The sequence below is a fragment of the Ambystoma mexicanum genome, chromosome 9, assembly GCF_040938575.1.
Source record: "Ambystoma mexicanum isolate Mex_15411 chromosome 9, UKY_AmexF1_1, whole genome shotgun sequence".
In the NCBI taxonomy this organism is placed as follows: Eukaryota; Metazoa; Chordata; class Amphibia; order Caudata; family Ambystomatidae; genus Ambystoma; species Ambystoma mexicanum.
In genome coordinates this window covers 256599992-256621149 of record NC_090931.1, presented here as the reverse complement: position 1 = coordinate 256621149, position 21158 = coordinate 256599992, and the positions used below count along the sequence as shown (strand labels likewise).

The 21158-nt window shown below is 46.9% G+C and overlaps 1 protein-coding gene across 4 annotated transcripts in view; it reads left to right on the top strand.

Moving 5' to 3' along the window:
• Positions 1-21158, top strand: part of LOC138487933 (germ cell-specific gene 1-like protein) — a 225660-nt gene that overhangs the window by 20240 nt on the left and 184262 nt on the right. Inside the window, exons 1-2 of one of the 4 annotated variants that reach the window (XM_069614568.1) lie at positions 2416-2546; positions 2642-2700. The exons of the other annotated variants lie outside the window; for them this stretch is intronic. The gene's annotated coding sequence lies outside the window, so the exon portion shown is untranslated. Of the gene's footprint in view, positions 1-2415; positions 2547-2641; positions 2701-21158 lie in introns of those variants that run through there. 4 annotated transcript variants of the gene reach the window in all.

Sequence of the window (21158 nt, the reverse complement as noted above, 5' to 3'; positions counted from 1 at the left end):
CAAAAACACATTCAAAACCAAACATTCATACACATCCGACACCCCCCACCCCCGCATCTCAACATACACAAAAACCCATTCAAAAACAAACATTCATACACACCCGACACCCCCCACCCCTGCATCTCAACATACACAAAAACACATTCAAAACCAAACATTCATACACATCCGACACCCCCCCAGTCCCGCATCTCAACATGCACAACACAAACATTCAAAACCAAAAATTCATAGACATCCGACACCCCCCCAACCCCGCATCTCAACATACACAACACAAACATTCAAAACCAAACATTCATACACATCCAACACCCCCCCCAGCATCTCAACATACATAAAAAAAACATTCAAAACCAAACATTCATACACTTCCGGCACCCTCCCACCCCTGCATCTCAACACACACAAAAACACATTCAAAACCAAACATTCATACACATCCAACACCCCCCGACCCCCATATCTCAACATACACAAAAACACATTCAACACCAAACATTCATACACATCCGACACCCCCGACACCCCTGCATCTCAGCATACACAAAAACACATTAAAAACCAAACATTCATACACATCCGACTCCCCCACCCCCGCATCTCAACATACACAAAAACACATTCAAAGCCAAACATTCATACACATTCGACACCCCCCCACCCCCGCATCTCAATATACACCAAAAAAACATTTAAAACCAAACATTCATACACATCCGACACCTCCCACCTCTGCATCTATTATACACAAAAACACATTCAAAACCAAACATTCATACACATCTGACACCCCCTCCACCCCCGCATCTCAACATACACAAAGACACATTCAAAACCGAACATTCATACACATCTGACACCCCCCACCCACCCCCGCATCTCAACATACACAAAAACACATTCAAAACCAAACATTCATACACACCCGGCACCCCTCCCACCCCAACATACAGAACACAAACATACAGAGAAACAGACCCGACACACAAACACAAACAGACCACTTACCGGAGACGTGCTGGAAGGCAGGTAAGCTGGAACGCTGGCGAGGTAACTGGAATCGTGCTATGGCTGGCATGGTCCAAGGCTGAAATGCCTTCCAGCATCAAGCCTTATGAACCACGCCAGCCATAGTGCTGGCCCTCCATTGGTGCAGCACACACGCACTACGTGGCTCGTAGGAGCGACGTGGTGCATGTGTGCTGAGCCAATGAGGGCCAGTGTTTTGCCCGGCCCGGAAGACAACAAAGACTTTCCTAATGGAGGGCGGCCGATGCTACTTGCGGGCCGCCCTCCATTAAGAAAGTCTTTGTGCCTCGCGGGCCAGACAAAAGAGCATGGCGGGCCGCGACTGGCCCGCGGGCCCTATGTTGTGCACCCATGATCTAGACCAATACCTAGCAAATGGCTTCATCCGTGCCTCAAAGTCACCAGCAGCCTTTCCCCTATTATTTGTTCCCAAGAAAGAGGGTGATCTCTGAACATGTATTGATTACCGGGCACTTAATCAGGTTACCGTAAAAAATAGATACCCACTGTTATTTCCAGTCTTGCTAGACCAAGTACGACAAAATTAGATCTTCGAGGAGCCTATTACCTGGTGCGCGTAAAGAAGAGTGACGAATGGAAGACCGCATTTCGCACCAGGTACGGCTTGTACGAGTATCAGGTGATGCCGTTCGGGCTCTGTAATGCCCCGGCAGCATTTCAACACTTCATGAATGATGTTCTACTGGAGTTACTCGACGTGTGTGCAGTGGTGTACATCAACGATATCCTCATCTACACGTCTAACCTACAAGACCATGTTACACATGTGCCAGCAGTAATCTGCAAGCTACGTGAAAACCATCTATACACCAAGCTCAAAAAGTGCTCATTCCATGTCAATGAGTTTTTGGGGTTTGTGCTGTTTCTGCAAGGCATCAAGATGGACAACAGAAAGGTAGAAGCTATACTCACCTGGCCTTCGCCCACATCCCTAAAAGGAGTACAACGCTTTTTAGGCTTTTCAAATTTCTACTGGCGCTTCATACCTGGTTTTTCACACCTGGTGCATCCAATTACCTCTCTCCTCTGCAAACATCGAAAGTTCAAATGGACGCATGCTGCAGAAGAAGCTTTCCGTGCGCTGAGAGACAGGTTCACTTCAGCTCCTGTATTACAGCATCTGCAGCCTGATCTCCCTTACATCGTGGAGACCAATGCTACCAGCGTAGCCATGGGAGCAGTTCTATCCCAGCGAAATCCTGAAACTGGCCACTTACATCCTGTGGCGTTCTGGTCAAGTTCTATGATGGCCAGTTAATTCACTGGCTATGCGTGCATGTCGTGGAGTGGAGTGTGGACTGCTGACTGATGCGCTGACTGCGGATACACTGCACTTTTCCTAATGTTCTTTGTCTTTGCAAGTGTTTCCAGAAGCGGAGCAGCTGCCTGGTTGCGACCACTGTGGAGTCAGAAAAGGCATCCGGAGCAAAGCAGTTGACTGGATGCAGCCGCAGTGAGAAGTATTCCGCTCAGCTCGCATACGAAGATGAGTAAGTATGGATGCAACTTTGGTTGCACGGGAGACAGAGGAACTAGTTGCACGCGAGCACTTAATGCTTTCTAATTTGTTCTTTTTCTTTTGCAGGTCCCGAGCGTTGGCATGACTAGAAGAAGAGGAGCGCTTGCTTCGATCGTGGAAAAAAGGTGAGGAAATCCAATGGAAGTCCGGGCTGTGGTGAGCGTGTGCTAAAGGCTACAGAAAGCATACGAAGCATGGGCTAGTCCCTGGGCGTGGCTTATATAGGCAGCCCCGCCGAGACACTAGAGTGGGTTTTCTTCTCCTTATACGTTCTTTCCTCAATGTTAGTCTTATTTCTATATTGTGCTCTTCTTTCCATTTCATCTTTTCACTCTGCTTTGCGCTTAATTTTATTCACTCTCCTTTGTTCAAAGACGACTGTCTCATTTTGCACCTGTTTCCTCTCCGTTCTCCTCGTTGTGTTTTTTATTGTTGCATTATTTATCTTTTGTCAGCTGGATAGTTTTGGGCTTTGTGGAATAGCTAAAATCTCGTGTGTTTTGGGATTGAAAAATTGATTTCTGATTTTTGTATGCACGACTATATTTGTATACAGTAGTGATTTGCAAAGAATGGTATTATTACGGTGATATGTATGTAACAAAGAAGGGTAATCATTTATCAATTTTTATTGTTTTACCCATAATTATTAACTTATGCTGGTGGTTTTAAGTAAGTCTCAGCATGCATTAAGTGTGAGGTAGCATAAAGTAAGACTCAGCATGCAGTAAGTGTGAGGTAGCATAAAGTAAGGCGCAGCATGCATTAAGTGTGAGGTAGCATAAAGTAAGACTCAGCATGCATTAAGTGTGAGGTAGCATAAAGTAAGGCACAGCATAGAATCTTTGGTGTCGTAGCAATCCCTGATGCCCAGGTACAGATCTTTTTTATGGCCATGCTGCTTTGACTAGTTTGTGGTTTAGCAGCTTCTTTGGGCATGGACTCGGTTCAGTTCTCACAGTTTTCTCTGCTCAGTACCCTCATCTAGTGGCGGAGCCAGGGTGGGCCAGAGGGGGCAGTCACCCCTCCACCCTCTGGCGCTCAGTCCGCACCCAGCCTCCCACTGACACCTGATGATTTGCCCCCCCTTGAACTAAAAGCTGCCTCTGCTACTGCTCTCATCCCTCTCTCCCTCCCTCCGATTTTCCTCCACTTCTCTCTCAAGGATTCAGCAGACTCAAGCCATACCCTCCCAGTGGCACCTCTTCTATCATTCTGAAGGGTAGCTAATGTTAGCAATTGGAGGAGTTGTGAAGGTGACCTTTGTGTTGCACTCGGATGGGTTTGGAGTGTGGGCAAGGTATTACACTTTGAGGACAACAAGTCTATGACACTACTTATTGACAACTGTCTATTGTGGGTAATCCAGGTGTCGGCAGAATGCTGCCTTTATGGTCAATTCAGGCGTCTAGGAAGTATGACTTCATAATAGCTCAATGCATGCAGAATGGTGCCACCTTATAATCGAACACAGATGTAAGAATCGTGCCGAATGTACCAATCCAGGGCATTGCTTTCTGTATAACAACTGCATTTTTTCCCTCGCACCCTGCGTCTATGGAACTAGACAAAGGCAAGGCGACACTCGCGCACGCAGTTGCTTTTACACACAGCTCGAATGACACCTTGCACAACACTTCTTCCATAAGAACGCAGCTACCTTCCATGACAAAAAATTCGAACTGTAGCTACACACATAATTACCAGCATCTTCAAGCTACTTCCCTAGTGTACCTCTTCCACCCATCGACATGACAATTAGACATGGGAGCTAGTAGGGACTTGGCCACCTGCATAACCGCTAAGGGCCAGTATGCACACACGCATAAGAGCACCTACACATTTCCCATACTCTGTACTTTGGTCCCTCCAAGGGCGTTCAACCAACAGCACGATGGGGCCATACCCATGGTGAAAGGTGCTATACAAATGATCAAATCAATTGAAATGAAATGAAAATAATGGCCAGTGGGGCGGTATCCCACCACCCTTTACAGTGGAGTTGTCAAGGGACAGGCGATACAGCTGATGGGCGGGTTGGCTTGATAGTTGCTAAATGAAGGCGCTTTTAGGTGGGGAAGAGTGCTCTACTGCATGGCCCTGGGCTGGAGGCACAGCTGGGGGTGCCCCTTGGGCCCATGTGAGAAGGGTGAAAAGCATGTTCAGCTACATATGAAAGCCTGCAGGCCTAGCATGACACAATGCTACAGGTCTGGAGGTGGCCTTTGAAGTGGAATTAGGGATGCAGGAGTGACTCAGCCCTGGGCTTGCTCTGAACAGCACATTCACAGGGCGGCGGGCCGGGCCCCTTAAGCCTTATATCGCACACAGAAGGGGAAGAACTCAGGGAGAAAGGCGATCGAAAACCTCGCTCCCAGCTTTCTCGTGTGGGTTTAGGATGAACTGTCATGCAATCAGAGACGATTTGCTGAGGAAAGTAAGTAAACAAAATAACGGTATGCACTTAGGTGCATGCATGCTATGTATGTAAACGTTGGCTGTCTAAGGTGGGGGACATGGGGAAAATACGGGGGGAAGCAGACGATGCATGGCATCGTTCTGCGGCCATGAGAGTTACAGCGATAGGACATGAATAGAGTAGTTTGAGGAGCAATGAGGGTGACAAGGGGCAATCCAGGAGCAAATGGGCACGACATTGGCAGATCTAGGGGACGTGAATAACACAATGAAACCCAGGGGCAATGGTGTGTAACATGGCACAAGTCTTAGGGCAATGCTAGTTCCTTGGGGCAATGAAACATACACAAGGCACTTCTGGGGAAATGCCAGAAACATTGGACAGTGCAGAAGGCAATAGGGGATGGCAAATGGCATCTCAATTTGCAAAAGTGAAGGTTGATGGGTGGGAGGTTTTGAATTAATCTTAACGTTTGGCATTGCTCTGGGAAACCTTCCAGCCCACGAGCTTTCAGCCTAGCATGATACTACAGAAGAGGAAAGCCTTCATACCACCCAAAAAGGGTCAGCTCAGCCTGAACTGCTAGGCCACATCCCACTGCAGCAGGCCACAAGCAACATCCAACATGTTTCGGCATCATCAGTGAGGTGTAGATGAGGTCATAGGCAGTGCATTCTCGGGACCAACATCTGGGCATACTCGTCCCATTCAGGTGGGCATTTCAGAAACAATGGTCTGGAGGGTTAATGGCAGTGGCTTTGCGGAGGGTGGGGGGACACAACCCCTGCAATGTGGGGGCCCCCATGCGAGGTGCTGAGGGAGGGGCACGGCCGTCCCCCAGCAAAATCGACACAGCAACAGGCAGCAGGGTGAGGCCGTGAGGGTCAGGCAGTCAGGCAGGGCTGCCGCCTGCCTTGCACATTGCTGCATGCATGCACACGCTGCACACATGCGCAGCTCAGGCGAAAAGGCAAGCCCTACGACTGCCCGAGCCTCACCCTGACACCAATGGAGGAGCCTGCCAGATCCAGTGACAGTCGCCGCACTGCTGCCCGTGCCCAGTGCTGCCTCCCTTTGTTGCAGGCACGGCCACAGTGATATGCACATAAATAACAGATAAATACTGGTCTCACACAACCTCCACACTACTCCTAGCATCAGAATGCAACTACCCACCACAACATTTCGGCCTAGCTGCAAAACATATTGAGTGCACACATGCACTACTTACAAACCCTGCGTTGAGATCATACCAATGGTGAAAGGTGCTATACAAATTCCCAATATCACAGCATAACACAACAGAGAGGTGGGGAGGGGAGCAGAGAGACAAGCACCAAAGTGAAGGGATAAGTGTGCTTGCAGCACCTCCATCCCGCACTGATAAAGGGGAAGGGGCGGCGTGGAAGGAGCAGTTTATGTCTGTGTGACATGTTATTACAGAGGCACCCTAAGCATGTGTGGTTTTAGCACTGGTGTAACTGCATCGTTGCTGGAGATAACTTTTTCAGGGGAACAACTGGGTGAACTCCAGTGCGCTCCTATTTTTCCTTCCCTAAACCCTTACCCTTTTTCAGTCTATGTTCCATGTGCACTGAAAACATGTCAAACCGATGCTCCAGCATCAATACCATTACACCAATGTAAGACGCACCAATCAGGGCTTAGCACTGATGGACAGTGTGTGTGTCTCTCTCTTCTGTACTCTCCATGTGGCCTTATCTCAGTGATCTTCCTGGCTGCAGCGTGAAGGCCCATCCAATGCTTGCCCCCAGATTCCACACAATTCAGCCGTCCCATCTCCCGTGGCTTCTTTATGGCGTTATGGGTGATGGGGAAAGGGCGGAAAGGCAGTGCCACTGCGACTAGCACAGAGGGATAGAGAAGGCTGGACAGCAGCACAACCTCCAGTGCTTGTCCCCTATGGGTTGGTGCTGTTTCACTGCATTTTACCTTTACCCTTTTCTCGACAACAGTGAAAACAATAGAAGCACACATTATGAGCGTTGCTAGGGGTGGGGGCTAAAGGGGCTATAGCCCCAGGTCTTTTGGTTGAATCTCAGGAGCTACAACCAAAAGGGTAGCTAGCCCCCCAGTCCCGACTGTTCCGACATCAGCGTAGCCCCGGGTCTTTTCCAGACCTAGCAACACCGGATGGGTAATTTTACCAGTGATCCACACATTTCAAGTTCACTTGAAGGACAGGCAGCTCACTGAGTTAGTTGCTTGCTGCTACGATCTGTGTTTAAACCTCCAGTCCAGGAAGGGTAAACACTTGCTCATCCAACTGGGATAAAAACACCTTCATACTGATAAAATGAGAAATATGAATACTGGTTTCTGTTACAAAAAACTGCAAGCGTTACAAAAACTATGGTTTGTGGCCAGGTGGGTGGGCTGGGGGCAGTGACAGGTGTATGGAGCTATAGCATAGAAGACTGGAAGTGAGAGGAGGAAGGATGATTGTACCTCTCGCAGGATTAGTCCAAGTATTAACAGCTGTATTCGACAGTCGTTTTAGCACAGGGTGTAGAAGTTTTCCTTTTCTGTGGAGCAAAGGTGCGTGTGTGTTGTGGTTTAAAACTGGGCTGCATTGTCATACTGCCAATGCAGCTTGAGACAGACAAGTTCATCCGTGCAGGGAGCTAGAGCACGGGAGATAGAACTTTGGGTGGTAAACTGGAACAGGAAGGGAAGTTGGCAGCCAGAATAGCTGGAGCCGGCTGGCCTTGCACACGTGCACCTTGCCTGGAGCAGGCTGGCAAAGGCAGGGAGGGCTGGTCAAATGGAGGAGGGGGAGAACTGAATTGTATCAGGAAGGGCCATAGTAAGTCAGGAGGAATGGGATGAGATGGAGCAGCAAGGGCTTGGGTGAAGCAAGAAAGAAAGATGATTTAGAACGGGATGAGAGGGGGGTGGGTTGGAGCAGTGAGCGAGGGTTGTGAAAGGGAGGACACAGAGATAGCAAATGGGTGGAATTGGGAGGGCTGTGCTGCAGCAAGGAGGAAGGGCTGGAGCTGGGGCAGTAAGACCTGGGCTGGAAAAAAAGGAATTGGGAGCTGGAGCAGGAAGAGCTGAGATGGAACGGGGAAAGGATTGCACCTACAACCGGTTGGGAGAGAACTTTAAGCTGGCAGAGGCACTCTGGAATGATGTATACGGTTTAGCTGTGGCACAATTGTGCTGCAGCCAAATCCGAACAAACTAAAAACAAAACCCACCCCCGTGCACTCCCCCACCCACCCGATACCTTTTTGCCGTCCGCTCATCTTCTAACTCTGCAGCGTCGGATCCACCCCCTCCTGCACGGACCGGAAGCGGGGGACACCCTGGCTACCTCTAAAAGCCATCCCTACCAAACATGGGGAGCAGGGAACACCCCCGCAACTCCCACTTCCTATGTTTGGTTATGATTACCCAAACTGATCGTTTACAAACGATCGAATGGTACTGGCCAAATTCGGCCAGATTTACCATACGATTGTTTGTACCCGCTGGAATGGATAGTACTGGTCCCCAGTGTGGAAGGGGGGGATAGGACTTGAACAGCAAGGATTGGGCTAAAGTAGAAGAATGAAAAGCCCAGAGCTAGAACAAGTGTATGTAGTAAGCACGCCATTAAAAAACTGTGAGCGAACCAGACAAGAATGACGTAGTAGACAAAATCGCACAAAGAACAGCAAGTTTATCGTTGTGCAGAGTTAGGTACAAGATGTGCTACGGATGTAGCAGTAAGTCTCCCATCACCACAGGTGAGAGTGCCCAGAGGGGGACAGAGAGGGGGACAGAGAAGGCACAATCTATTGATAAACGGAACATTTTGTAAGGTGTGCGACAATCAGGTCTGACTGGTAGAAATCTGGTAGAAATCTTTTTGAAAATTAACAACCAGTGAGACAGCAGAAACCCATTGATATGTCTGGACTTGAGCAACGGCATTATGGAAATTGTATGAAATCATATTGTAATGTAATTTTAGATAACATATATGCAGAGCTTGTGTCTGGCTCATGGATGGACAACACAACAATATCGAAGGCAACCTACCAAGGATTATTCCAGACCACCACTCAGGCATACCTCTAGGAGCATGTGAGGGCCATTTCACAGATGGTCATGGGTGTTCAACATTTATTGTGTGATCTAAATAACTTTTTAATTCATGTTCAAATACTATCCAACGGGAACATCTCTCTGTGTGCTATGTTTATTAGTTAACCAGTTACCAGTTTGGTAAAATTATTATTTTCAAATTTTGGCAATTATGCAGGGCACTCACTCTCTTCTCCCTCCTCGAAATGACACAAATTCATGTCGGACTATTCTTATTGGTGGAATCAAGCTGGGGCTCCAGCAATGCAACATGGCCTTAGAAGTGCCTTGCATAGCCTGAAGACTGATGGGAATTGCATAGGAGTGGCGAGCAATTTAGGCAAGTTGCTTTAATCGGATTTGTGGAATTTCCAAGGTGTCCTTTTTTCATTTATTGTGTTTTAGTAAAATAAAATCGACTTTTCACAAATGCACATTTTTAGAAAAGCAATACATAATAAATTACATATTACATAACTGTATAAAACAGGAAAAGAGAAATAAAAAGATGAAAAGCAGATAAGAGTATAAGACACTCCTATCGATCATCTTGCGCCAGAAGGCCAAATTGCATAGACATTTTACTACTTCCCAGGTCAAAAGACTTTCATGTCCTGAACGCAGGCTTTCACTGTATAAATCCTTGTGTCTTGAAAAGAGAATTTCCCTTGTGGGTAGTAAGTTAAGCCAAAATATTAAACAGTAATTCTGACCTTCTGCACTTGGGAAGCGACTTAGGTAGCCAGGTAAAAGTCCCTCTGGTTTATCATGCAATGAGTGGGAAAGGGAAAACATTTTTAACCTCATTTCTGTGATAGTTTGAATCCAATCCTTTCTCTTTAGGCGTTTTACGTGCATTGGATTATTGGTCAGGTCAGTTACTTCACATACCTTAAAGTGGAAATCTGGAGGGACTGAGGGAGGGAGAGAAAATGTTTCCATAATAATCCCTGCAACCTATCCCCGTTTATTGTTTTAATAGCTGGATTAACATCCACTCCATATATAAAAATTAATTTCCAAATCATATCTCTGAAGCAGAGCATTCTATAAAGCTAAAACCACTTTTTTCTACAAGCTAGAGTTGGGAGTTTATGTTGTCAACTGCCTAAAATGTGGTCTAAAATCATACCTTTACTCCTTAACTAAACTGTGTGATCCTAGGAAAATCATTTTATCTCACTGTGATAGCAGCACAGCGTGCGCTGCCAGCTGCAGAGTTAAGCATAGTACGAGCGGTTCATGCAGTGAAGAAAGGTAGTGGGGACAGGAGGAGACAGCTCATTCTCACAGCAGTCCTTAAGTGTGATGTTTCAGAAATGAAGGAGAGCATTAACTGCTTGTAAAATTGAAGCTTCACCAGGATCATATCATTAGAAATAAGGTGTAAAGAAGTTATATGCTTCATTGCACCCACAAAAGTGGCACAACACCATTGAGCAGACCAGTCTCTAGAGCACCCTCCCCAGAAAGGGTGGACTATGTTCACTCAACCTGGCTGGCCTATAGAGCCGTGGACAGAACCTGGGCTTTACTGTTAACAAAGGCCCTGCAATTACTAACATGGAGCATTTAACTGTTAGCACCTGTATTAATATGCATACATTTTTAGGCTCTTGAAATTGTGATGTGGTTTTACAACTTGGATGTCACGAGAGTGATTAGAAAGGTAGTGGGATGACGAGACAGCACATTCTCATAGCAGTCATGAAGTGTGTGGTTTCAAAAATGAAGGGGGGTTAACTGCTTGTAACATTGAAGCTTCACCAGAATAGCCTCATTATAAATAATGTGTAAATAAGTTAGATGCCCCATTGCCCCTACAGAAGTAAGTTTTCCCCTGCCCCACAGTACTCTGTGAAGTTAGCACCTCGCCCAACATTTAAAGTGTTAGCGCTCTCCCTCAAACCTTTAGCCTAGGTGCACTCCTGCATGTCCGTACTCCGGTGGCTCCCTGGACCCTCGCAACAAAGCAAAGGGGCTGTTCTGCACAGTGACTTTGAGTCTCCCCCTCTTCACAGATATCTTGCAGGTAACCTCTCCTCTCTAACTGGACACTCAATAGGCCTGATACTCTGATTTGGGGCTTGTTATATTTATCACTTCTTCATGTTTATTTGCTAAGTTTGTATGTGTCATAGGATAACATAAGTATTGCATTGTATTCTGGCTAAGTGTTATGTATTTGATACAATACATTGTACATTAATTGGTAGCAATGTTTAAAAGATAAAAGTGACCAAGTTGTACTGAGTGCACATGCTCGTCAAGGTATGAGTGGGACTAATGGCTATGAGTGGAGCATAAATCTAAGAGTGGAGCAAATGTATATGGGCGGGGCATATGGTGGTAGGCATGGTCTAATTTGCTGGGCGAGGCATCCCTATGTTGGGGCACAGCTTGGGGCCCCATCGGGAGGTTTCGCAAGGGGGCCCCACATTTTGTGTTACACCACTCGTTAATAAGGCAATAAACCCTGAGCCAGCGGGCCATTACCATGTCAGGTAATGCCCCCGGGGACCATAGTTACAGACCCGAGCATAGACTGTGATTCTCTAGCAGGGCTAGTTTGCCGTGGCAGGGAATAAAGGCATTATCTCCCCACAACGGCTTCTGGGTTTCTTGCCACAGCGTGACACACGTGTAGATACTCTGCACTGTGTCCAATGTTGTTCCCATATATGAAACTCCAGAAGGAGCAGACTGGCAACGAGGATGGGATCTCTCTCCTAATAAGGACAACCATTCTCACAACATAACGCTTCAGTTATTCCTCTGTTGAAAAAGCCCTCACTCGACCCCGAGGTATTGGCCAACTACCGCCTGATTTCTCTTCTTCCATTTATAATGAAAGTTGTAGAGGCGCTGGTGTCTCCCCTTCTTTTGGCCTTCCTGGAATCCTCTCACTTCCTTGATCCCTTCCACTCAGGTTTTCGGCCTGGCAGAAGCACTGAGTAGGTATTAAACTCAGTTATGGACAACCTGATGTGTCTGGCTGACCAGGGCTGTGTCAGGGAAGTCCTGTTATTAGATCTCTCGGCTGCCTTCGACACCGTCGATCATGCTCTCCTCATCGCCCGGCTCTCTGAGGCTGGGATTGATGGTCAAGTGCTGAAATGGTTTATTGCGTTCCTAGTGGATGGCTTGCAATCAGTATCTCTTCCCCCTTTCCATTCTGCCCCGGTTCACCTATCCTGTGGCGTTCCCCAGGGATAAGCTCTATCCCCTATTCTATTTAATATCTATATAAGGTACCTTCTGTTCCTCATTGCCTCACACGGGTTCCGCTTTTACTCCTACGTGGATGACACCCAGATTCTTGTCCGTCTTGACCTAACCAAAACTGAAACGGCATGTCGCCTTAGGCACTGTCTTGAGGAATTAGGTATATGGATGTCACTAAATTGGCTAAAACTTAACGGGAGCAAAACCGAGGTTCTCGTTGTAGGCACCTCCAAACCACAATCCATCTAAACTGCAGAGTTCTGGCCTCCTTCCCTCAGTCCTCTTCCATTACAGTATCATCGGTACATAAACTTGGTGTGCAGATCTCAGCTACACTGACTATGGATGAACAAGTCAGTGCGGTATGTAAATCTGGCCATTTTAAACTCAGGATCCTCCAGAAGGTTCTTCCTTTTATTCTGGCCCCTAACGAGGCTCCTGTGGTCACGGCTTTAGTGCGGAGTGTGCTGGATTATTGCAATTCGCTCTATCTGGCGCAACCTGCCCATCTGATAGGACGGCTACAGCTTCTGCAGAATGCTGCTGCCAGACCCATTCTCCACCCCCCTTTTGGCGCACACATGACCCCTTTGTTGTGCCAGCTGCATTGGCTTCCAGTTGCCCAGTGAATTATGTTGAAATCAATGTGCATGGTACACAGGGCCTTCTATGGTATTGGAGCCGAATACCTGCAGGCTAAATTCCCTCGATACCAACCCACTCATGTCCTCCACTCTCGAAGGACCTATCGATTGATGGTGCCCCATTTCAGCTTTGCTCGTAAAGCTGGCTGGGCGTTCTCAGTAGCGGCCACTAAGGGATGGAATAATCTGCCTCTCCCCCCTGCGTGAGACCATCGACCATCTCACCTTTCGGCGCAATCTGAAAACTATGCTGTTATAAAAAATAAGTCCTCTGCCCTCTGTCTGTTTTTTTTCATCTTCCTCCCTCTCTCCTAGCGCCATGATTCCTCTGGGTGTGTGTGCGCTTGATACATTCCAATAACATAACATAACATGGCACTAGAGCCACCCGTAAAAATAAGTGCACAAAAGGATGATGTTGAAATGCTCGAGATGCAGAGCAATAAGGGGGCTGTTCCTTTTGTAATACCTCAGCTCATTTATACTTCTAGTAATCACGATAAGACCCTACATTTACAAGTACCTATGCCTGAAGACAAAGATCACACCACTGCAGCGAATGTAGCAGAGAACCTACCTTTCAAAAATCGGATTTCACCTTTGGCTAGTAATGATGTAGCTGGCTACCAATAACATACACAACTCCCAGAACATGTCTGGGAGGGCAGAGTTATTTCATCATGAGGTAATTGATTATCGCCTCAGCTATTAACCCACCCCTATTATAGCTCCAGGAATTGCAGTGTTGAATGCCTGCTTTGTAAAGATCTCCCGTTGTTTCCACAAAGTAAATTACTTTGTCTTAATTTATTTTGTGGAAATTACGTCGGAAATACTTCGAAATGTATATGTATTTGTGGGTTATGGGATAAAAGGGGGGGTGGGAAAGGGTTTGAGGTACCTTTTTTAATGAAGGGGATGGAGGGTTTGGGGCGGGGCACCCATAGAAAACAATTTTGAAGTAACATTTCAAAGTAATTTCCACAAAGTAAATTAGCACGAAGTAAATGCCTTTGTTGAAATGACATGGAACATTTGTAAATCCTCACAGACCATTAGCCACAGGCTAAGGGCCTCATTACACGGAAGGCGGTAAACCATGGTGCTATTAGTACCATGGTTGCCGCCGGTACCATACCGGTACCACCATGGATTATGTCAGAATATTGTTGCTGTATTAAGATTAGCTGACCCCAACAATGATCCTAAACATATTGGGCTAGCTACCGCCATTTTTAACCATGTACTCAAAAGCCTTTCTACCACCATTTGGCAGTACCAATGCCCTAAATGCACCCGCTTTGATAGATTGACATTCAAGCCCTACTCTATGATATGATATATGATATGGCATTTTTAATGCGCCCATACTCAAGTGTTTCTAGATCTTAGTATGCTGGTGGCTAATCAAAATGTTAGCAGATCTGTTTTCCTATTAAACTGCTGACTTGGAACATTGCTGGTCTTCTGCCTAAGGTAGAGGATCAGGATTGGGAAGACCTTATTGCTGAGCATAATGCAATTTGTCTTCAGGAAACCCGGACTATCGATAATATCTTCAAGCCAGGTCTTTGTAAACTGTAATCTCCTGGCTGTTAAAAGGCCCATGGATGCCCAACTGGAGGATTACTTTTTTTGCGTTGATTCTAAATTGTAGATTCACAATTGGCAAAACAGATTCCTCTGATTTGTCATTTTTAACCATGTTTCCCAGACAGTTATTTCAATGTTTCTTCAATGGGCATTTTAGGCCTCAAGCAAGGAAACATCAAGTTCGTTTCCTACAATATCTGGAAACTGTGATAGACAGCTCCGTTGTAGGTCACAATATCAAAAGAGATGTTTTTGGGGGGCGGGGTTGACCACCCATATGAAATCCTCAATTCTTTTGGGGGAATGTGAGCAGGAAGAAGATTATGTTTTTGGGCAGTTGCTGATCCTCAATCGCAGCCTTCCTGTTCATATTCACTCTTGATTGTAATTGGTTATTTATAACGCACTTAGGGCCTGATTCATAGAAGCATTTTATAATGGCGCAATCCCATTAGAAAACGCTCTGTGAATCGCCCCCTTAATACCAAGAGGTTTCTAAGCGCGGATCCGGGGATCGAACACTTGCTTCCAAGGCAAGCACGTTGCCCGTGAGCTATCCTCCCGGGGCTGGCATCTTTTCACGGCCCAGGATTAAGGGTGTTTAATGGATATTTGACAGAGGACCCCAGCTGCACAGATTTACAGAGGAGGTCACTATAAAATAATTTGGTATATGTACTTCATGAACTGCCTGCATGAAAGTATGCAAAGCAGTTAAATGTGCCCTGATATGAGATGTTATTTATAAGGCACAGTTATAATAAATTGCTCCTCGCATTCGTTTATCATAGGTAAGTCTTTCAAAAAAAATTCCCTTTTGGGGGCCTCTGCAGATTTCAAGCATTTCAGGATGTTTCTTTTTGCAACAACACAGGCAACGTTAAACAGACGTCTGGTGGTCTCAGCCACCATGCCAATGTCCCCAAACAGGTATTTCAATGGGGAAGGAGTGGCCGGGATCTTGATAATATCATCTAGGATTTCTGCAACCTCCCCCCAGAATTTCGCCACCGCTGGGTAAGCCCAGTACATATGATATGAATCTGCCTTGGGGCATTTCATTTGGGACATTTACCTGTGTGGCCCTCAACAAACCTAGCCAATCTGGCGGGGGTGTAGTGCAGCTGGTTGAGTACCTTAAATTGGATCAGTCTAAGACCTGAGTTCATGAAGACATTCTTGGTGAGTTGGCAGTATCTCAACCAGCTAGTTTCAGCCAGCTCTACTCCCAAATCCCACACCCAGGCCTACATGTTTTAGAGTGTGTTTGGACTAGGTTATATAGTAGGGAGACTCCTTCCCTGTGCCCTCCCGCTTCTGTCATTGCACTGATACATTTGTGTGTAGGCGGTTCCATCAGGAATGTGAGTCATTTGGCAGTAAAAGCGGTTTTCATCCCATAGAATTGGAATAGTTTTAGGTGTCCCTCACCCACTGCCTCGATGAAGTCCCTCAGTTCACAGAACTTGCCATCTGGAAACATATCTTGCATCTTAAATTGGTTATTTGGATCCCATGTCCTCTGTATAGCTTTGTCAAATGTGAGTGTTATGCCAGGGAAATTCCAAAATGGTACCTCTGCTTCATATGGGGTCGCAAGACCGATTCTTTTATATATCTTAAACCACGCACGCGTGGTAGTACTAACAGGGTCATATTCACAGACGTCCTTACATTTGGGGTCGAACATTACAGATCGCAAATCTGTCAGAGATGCTGCATATTTCTCCAGGGGAATGTGTGTGGCTATATCATCTGGTTCAAACCAATATTTCACGAAGTGTGCCTGTGATATTAAATGGTATAATTCAAAATCAGGGGCTGAGATCCCATCTTTTGAGAAAGGTTCCACCATTTTGGACCCTTTCAGTCTGGCAGTTTTCCCACCCCACACAAATGAGGAAGTAATTGTCTTAAGTTTTGCGAAGAATGCTCTACCTAGCCAGATCGGGATGTTGCAAAAATAATATAGCAGCTTGGGAAGCACCACCATCTTAAGTAGTGCTACCCGTCCATACAGTGAGATAGGGAGTTTGGCCCAGAATTGTAGTTTGGTGGAAAGAGTCTGTAGTAGTTCCCCATGGTTCTCAGCGTATAGTGTGTTTTTGTCCCTGGATACCATGATTCCTAAATAGCGGACGCGGTTGGGGGACCACTTGAATCCTTGTATGTTGGACATATCTCCTATGTTAAAGTTTAGTGGAAACAGTTCAGACTTAGAGACATTTATTTTGTATCCTGAGTACTCGGAGACCCTCTCAATATCTGTCATGATATACCCAGGTTATCTTTCGGGTTTCGGATGTATAGTAGGGTATCGTCTCCATAGAGGGAAATTATTTGCGGGGTTCCAGTCATTCTGAGACCTCTGTGTGCATGATTTTGTCAGACAGATTCGGCCATGGGTTCAATTGTGAGTGCAAACAGAATGGGGGAGAAAGGGCATCCCTGCCTGGTGCCTCTATTTAATGAAAAGGAAGGTGACATGGTGTTATTAGTTAGTACTCTCGCACCTGGGTTTGTGTAGAGTAACTGAACACACCTTTCAAAGTACCAGCCTAATTCGAATCTCTCGAGAACCAAGAACAGGTAGGTCCAGGAGACCGAATCAAAGGCCTTCTTGCCGTCCAGCGCTGCTATGGCCGCATTAGCCTTTGGGTTTATCTGTGCCATTACTCCGAAGAGGCGTCTCAAATTTAGGGCCGTAGACCTCGTTGGTATGAAGCCGGCTTGGCCGGGGTATACTAAGATGGGCATATAGGGCAGTAATCTGGTCGCCAGTAGCTTTGCAAAAATGTTGCCATCAGTATTAATAAGTGAAAGGGGTCATGTCTTGTGCGGGCCGACAGGACTTAAGGAGAACCGTTATCACTTCCTCTCGCATGGTGTCTGGTAGTATTCCCTGCTCCATTGCTTCTTCCCAGACTTTCAACAGGACAGGGACTAGTTTGTCTAGGAATTCTTTATAAAGTTCGGCTCCCAGACCGTCCGTTCGTGGGGCCCTGCCTGAAGTTAGAGCATCCATTGCCTCTACGATTTCCTCCAACGTGATAGGGGTATCTAACAACATTCGTGTTTCTGGGGTAAGTGTCAGGAGATCCAGTGTGTGTATGTAATTTGTTTTCTCCTCCTTTGATTTAGTATCGATTGGAATATAATGGGTTATAGAATTCAGCAAATTTATCATTAATATCTTGATCTCGGTTCACGATGTTCCCATTGGATGTCTGTATGCTGGTGATGGGGTTATGCTGGCTCTTGGTTTTGAGCATCTGAGCCAGGAATTTCCTGGCCTTGTTGCTCTCCCCATATCTTTGCACCCGGGCTGGGGTGGCAAAGTACTGGACCTCCCGCTCAGCGAGCTTGTTGAATTTACCCAGTGTAGTGTGTATGTCAGAAAGGGATTCTTTACTATGGGTGGTGGTGTATTCAAACTCGAGTAGTTCGAGCTTTGCTTCCGCTACGTCTAAATCTCTTTTGACAGATCTCAGCAGTCCGGTGAACTTGGCCATAATGGTGCCACGCACCCATAGCAACTTACTATTGCTACTGTCTACCGGCCCCCTGGCCAAGTCACCTCTTTTCTCTCTGAGTTGGCTGACCTCTCCTCAGCCCTCTTGGCCTCTTCCTCTCAACTCGTCCTTTTTGGGGACCTCAACATCCATCTTGATTCTCCCTTTTCTCCATCTACACTCTTTCGCGACCTCTGCGATTCACTCTCCCTCTCCATCCTTCCCTCCGGCCCTACTCACTCTGCTGGCCATACACTTGATGTCTTGATCTCCTCTGGCCTCCCCCTGTCTACCCCCCTCATCACTCCTCTCTCCTGGGGCGATCACTCCCTTCTATCCTCTTTTCTTCCCATCTCCTCCCCTCCAGCCAAGCCTGCCCCAAGACTGCCACCCACCTTCTCGGACATCTGACCCATGAAGCACGTGTCAGTCGAGGCTTTTGCTGCCTCCTTCTCACCCCCTCCTCCACTTCAGGCTGACACTCACCCTGACTCAGCCCTTTCCCTGCTCTACTCCTCTATTACTGCTACCCTTGATACTCTTGCCCCTGTCATGAGGATCCGCCTTACGCCCAAAGCTAAGTGCAACACTTGGTTTGTCTCTGACCTATCTTCACTGAAACGTAAGTGTAGGGCGGCTGAGAGGAAATGGAGGGCCTCTTGCTCATCCCCTGACAAACTGGCCTGTCGCCTTCTCCAAAGGCAATATCGCCTCTCTGTACTAACCAAGAAGCGAGCTCATATTCAAGCCCGTGTTTCTGCAGCATCTAGCAACTCGGCGGAACTCTTTAAAATCTGCAAGGAGCTGGCCAACCCTGCTGCAGTATCCACCTCTCCTCTCGCCTCTCAGGCCCTTTGAAATGACCTTGCCTCACACTTTATCTGTAAAACTAAGGACATCCTGTCCACACTCTCCTCCTCTCCTTATACCCTCCCCTTCCCTCCTCTGCCTACTGATCCTCCCTCAGATTCTCCTCCTCCCTCTTTCTCCGCCTTTCCTCTTTTCTCCCCTGATGAGGTTGCCAGACAAGTCCGATCTATGAAAGCCTCATCAAAAACAGGTTCATCCCTGTTCCTCCAAAACCATTAAGGACCACATTGACACCCTTGCACCTGCCCTTGCAGACTTCTGCAACCTCTCCTTTGCCTCTGGTTCTTTCCCCTCCCCCCTGAAACACTCCATTGTGCATCTGTCAAGGAGTTCCCCCCTTCTCACCTGAGTCCGTTCTTTACTGGTGTCCTTGGTCGATGCCTTCTTGCGGATGGACCGGGTCTTGAAGAAGGCTGCCCGATTCTCTTCCGAATCCAGAATGCGTTCAGTTTCCGGGACGCCGAATCCAGGAATCCAGGAGGCAGCGGAAGCACGCTAGCCAGGAATCCCGAAGGTAAGTAGAAGGGGGAGGACTAGGAAGCGATAGAGGGATTAGAAAAAGGAGAAGAACCGCGAGCTACGGAGCACACGTCTGGTCGCTACTTCGCAATAGCAATGAGACGCGTGGAGCTGCGGAAATCGTGGTCTATTAGTAGAAAAGGTTACGTCCAGCACATGGAGCGAGAAGGGATTACGCTGGACGGCCATGCTGGGAGTATTAATGAGTGTAAGCCTGCTGTGACAGGGACCAAGAAGCCCAAAAGGGGTGCACTCTGTGATTAATGACAGCATGCCTCCTCCGAAGACCTTTCCCTCCAGGTTTGCCCGGGTGAATGAGATGAAATCTTCTGAGCAGTCGAGGGGCCTTGATGTTTGACAGACACTCCCAGGTTCTTTCACTAGGGGGATATCCTTTCCATTCAACCAGATATTGAAGCTGGCCCCTTCTATACCTGGAATCACAAATCCGGGACACCTCGTATTCCAATTGGTTGTCGACCAGAATAGGAGGAGGTTTGCAGGGTTTCCGGGAGGATGGATAGTAGAGTTTCAGCAAAGATGTGTGAAAGACTGGGTGTATTTTCTTCCAGGAGTCTGGCAATTTGATCCGATAAGAAACGGAATTTATAACTTCTTTGATGGGAAATGGTCCATAGTATCGAGGGGCCAATTTACTCGGCCGTAGATGTCGGGGTAGTAATTTTGAGGACAACCAGACCTGGTCACCGATTGCATAAGCAGGGCCTGGTCTTATTTTGGAATCTGCATATTTCTTGGTCTGTGTTCTGGCCTTCTCCAAGAATTCCTTGGCCTCCTTATGTATATTGACAAGGGTTTCGATCCAGGAGTCAACTGTAGGTACTGGTGTAGGTTGAGGAAGAACAGAATGCAGGACCGATGGATGGAAACCTTGACTGCAATAAAAGGGGCTGGTCTAAAGTGCCGAATGGTCGGAATTGTTGTAGGCGAATTCAGCCACGGGTATCAAGAGGGACCAGTCATCCTGAACCTTGGTGGCAAAGCATCGAAGATACTGTTCCAGGGTTTGATTGACACGTTCTGTGGCTCCGTTGGTTTGAGGGTGATATCCTGAAGAAAGGGCACGTTGGATTCCTAAGCATTGACAGAGACTTTTCCAGAATTGTGAGATGTATTGAGGTCCACGATCCGATATGATCTTGGAAGGGAGTCCATGCAAACGGAATATGTGTTCCAGGAAGATTCCTGCTAGTTCAGAGGAGGATGGCAGTTTATGCAGGGGTGTAAAATGAGCCATATGAGTGAACAAGTATATAGTAGCCATAATGGTAGTGTATCCACGGGAAGGTGGTAGTTCCACAATGAAGTCTGTAGCGATAATCTCCCATGGCCTGGTTGGCAGTGTAGGTTGCAGTAGAAGGTCCGCCGGTCTCTTGTTATCATGTTTATTTTGACTGCAGACAATACAGGATTGAATGTACTGCTGTACGTCGAATCTCATCCTAGGCCACCAGAATTGCCTTTGTATAAGACGGAGGGTATTGGCGTTGCCACGATGTCCGGAGTGTAGGGTATCATGACAGAGATTTATTATTCTTTGTTGTAGCCTTTTTGTAGGGATGACCAATACATTGTCCTTGAACAGATACCCTTCCCGGACCCTTAGATTCCATTGATTTTTCTTAGATATATCCTTCCACAGATCAGAGGATTGGGTCTGAGCTTGGATTTCTTCAAGGAGTTTGACT